Genomic DNA, 3649 nt, shown 5'->3' with positions numbered 1-3649 from the left:
CTGGCTGGCAGGGGCCTTTCAAGCCTGTTTTCAGCCTGAGGCCCCATCAGGGGTACTTCTGTAACAGCCCTGGGATGCCCAAGCCCTCCTGGGGTATCCTATATTCCACAAGGAATCCCTCTACACCTGGAAAAAGAAAGTAAAATGATTAAGAACTTCAAACACTCAAAAAGTGAAGAAAAGGGAAAAAGCTGGAGCAAACAGAAAAAAAAAAGTAGCAGAAACTGGTTAAAAGAGGGCTGCATTTAGCGACAACAAGGTTTAATCTTTGTGGTCTTACGTGCAAAAGTCACCACAGGAACATTTCAAAACTAGGGCCTGGGCTTTGGGTCCCACAGACGTTAAAACAGGTTTTGGAATGAGGTACAATTGACAAGTGTTGTAGAAACACGGTGAAATGTAACTAGCTACTGTTTTTCTTCACAAAACTGTCAAAAATCTGTCCACAGAGATCAAGTATCATGTCTCTGTGATCTGATCTATGCTCCACAACCAAAACCACGAAAGAAAATGTACTACATTTGTTTTAAGGGTACACCTGAATTCAGGAAGCAATTCTTGCAATCACAAATAATACCTTTACACATTTACAGATTTGCTAATTTAAAATAAAAATGTAACTACAAAATTAATCCTGATCTTGATCTGTGCATGGTAGATTGTACTGTGTTTAGTCTGAAATTGATAAACAGGTATATAGGCACATGAATTTTGAAATTTCAAGCTATCTACAGTTACAAAAGCGAGAGAGATTTTATTCTACACCTTTAGAACATTTGGTATGGCATTGTTTTATTTGTCCACAAGATGGGAATTACAGTACCTTTTATAGTACCTTCTGTATTTGCAAAGCAAGCACATTTAATTTTAGAAAAACACTCAGAATGAAGTGAGGGAAGCCTGACATTTTTTCTAAAAGTCAAGGCAGGCAAAGTTAGAGGTTAGAAGCAGGTCCTTGAGCTTCTAAATGTCAGATTTGCCAAGACCTTAATAAAATCCTGCAAATAACAAAACATGTTGTAAACATTAACAATGGACAAGAAAATAAAAATATATCAAATACACTTGCAAAAGTTCTGAGAACTTGCTGAACCTCTCATAGTTACGGCAAGCAGAGAAAATACGGGAAAAAGGAGAAAAGAAAGTAAAAACATGGTATCCAACAGAGGAAGGTCAACCTCACTGACATGCTGTTCATACTTTGTTATTCTACAAGGTGAGGGGACCTACAGGCAGAGCTTTAAGCATATTCTTCCTTTTTGTCCAAAGAATAAGGGAAATTTAGAGAAGTAAAGGCAATTCCTCCAAATATGTGTTAGGAAGCATGTCAGACAGCATGAATGCACCTAAGTCTTTCAAACAAGTGCCTTAGAGGACATCTTTTTCCTGATGGGAACTGGCTGGGAAATGCAGTAAATACCTTCGACTAGAACCTACCAGGCAATGAACTGACACGGGGATTCACTGGGCAAAATTTAAGGTTTATCACTACTGTCAAAAATCCCACAGATTTTAAGGTTAGAGATTTTTGGCTAAAACTGTAGTGGACAGGAAAATGCTTTTAAATTTGAGTATCCAATCTTTATGAATCCAGTGAGCACTTTGGAAATAATAATTTCACATGCATGTTTCAACACACTCATTTGTCACTGGGCTTTGTGCACTCTTGGCTCCCTCCATGGAACTCTAGGACTTGTGGTTACATCTATGTAGTAGCTCCCAAGCCTTCTTTTGTGATAATACATAGTTCAACATTTTTAAAGGACCCTGTGACACTTTGAAATGCTGTGATAGTCAGTACTGCTGAGTATGGCAGTCCTCACTGTCATAAAAAGGAATGAGTGTGTTTCAGGATTGCTGGCATCCACATGGAGAAGCACCTTTGGATGAGTGAGGGGAATGGCAGACTGCCACTTGGTTTATTGCTGGCAGTCCTGTTTGAGAAGCAGGAGCTGAGAACTGGCGAATTAGCCAGTTCACATTAAATCTCTTCAGGCTGCTCAATTTATTTAAATGTGATACTGGTGGGATACAACCTGAGGATGACTAACAGTGATGTCAGAACTTCAAAGTAAGGAAGGCTTCTGTAGCAAAGAAGGGAATGAACTGTGTGCTGTTTATAAAAAATTATGCAATTGACCCATTTAATATCTTACAGTAAATCAATAGGGGCTTTTGTGGGATGAAACCCACAGCAAATTAACAATGTGTAATGACATTGACAAAAGGAAACATTGAGAGCTGGGCTAAGAATACTGAGTCATTGAGAAAGCAGAGAGGATACTAATAAATGGCATTTATTAGCCTAACTCCACAAGGACTAGCAAATTCTATTCTCCCCTTCCCCAAGCCTAGAAAAAAAGGAAGACTAAAGAAAAGGGGGTCAGGAGGAGGCTGAGGGCTGTCAGTGCCCTCTGAAAGAGGGACATGTAGGCAGCATGCTTAAAAAAGACACCAAAACTACACTAAGCCTAGAAATAACAGAAATAAAATTGCTGATGGAGCCCAACAATGCAGTCTGAAACAGTCCTGTTTGAACCATTCAGAGACATTGGTTAGGGTTACGATCCTTCGTTCCAAAAAGGCAGCCTTTCAGTCAAGTTTTGGTTAAGAGAACTCTATGGAATCACTGCAGAGTTGCACTGCACTAGGCTGGCTAATGGAGCATGAGAGAGCTGGAGCTGATGGTGGTCAAAGGAGCAACACACACTACAAATTAAAGCAACTGGCTCAAGTGGAAATGGACACCACAGAGTGAGTGCAGAACTGTTGTACTCAAAGTTATCCATGTATACACAGGTCATTTCACTGTCAAACTGAGGACTGCTAAACATGTCTGACTCTTAGATAACTGAATTGAGCTTAAAGCTATCATTTATGCTAAACAAAGAGAAATTCTAGCAAACAAACAAAACCCAGGCAAGTCCTTTGGCACATTTTGGGCAGCCTCACTGAAAGCCAAGGTCAGCCAACACAACAGGATGAAAATAACCACATGTGTAAGTCCTTACAACACTAAGGGAAATACGTTCAACTAGTTATGAATAAAACATTTTGCTGTATGTGAGTCTTAATTTTTGAAGATTATGTTCTTTTCAATGTTAACATGTTTACTTTGAACTACATTGTGAACATACATTGGTAAATGTATGTTTCCACCAAACTATTTTCAGTTTTGGGTTAGGACTAACATCCATGACAAAATCTAAACATAAGGAAAGTGACATCGTTCCATTTTTGCTAACAGGTCAGCTTTTGAAAAAGCATAAGGAATAATACAAATGCTTCTGATATTCAACAGTCTGTCAAAAAAATTTATGTTGTTTTGAGTTCTCCTGAAATTGCATCACATTTACATCAAACCTCAAAAACATTTGTCATGCTGGTAATATGAAAACCAAGATGGAAATGGATATAGGTTTGAAAAAAAGGAAAACCTTCTCTTTTATCGCTTTTAATCTTCTAACTTCAATTAAAATATTTTCTAAGAGAGATGCCAGAGGCTGCCTAAAGGAAATACCTGATGATAACAGTGCTGACTGTAGTTTATTCATATTTGTGATGGAAGCGATACTGATTTGACTGGGATTTATTTACTTGGGTGCATATAAAACCTTAAATGATAGATTAGATTATTAATTCTTTATCT

Source organism: Corvus brachyrhynchos, unplaced genomic scaffold (genome assembly GCF_000691975.1).
Source record: "Corvus brachyrhynchos isolate BGI_N302 unplaced genomic scaffold, ASM69197v1 scaffold229, whole genome shotgun sequence".
Lineage (NCBI taxonomy): Eukaryota > Metazoa > Chordata > Aves > Passeriformes > Corvidae > Corvus > Corvus brachyrhynchos.
Note: the sequence above shows the minus strand (reverse complement) of the source record.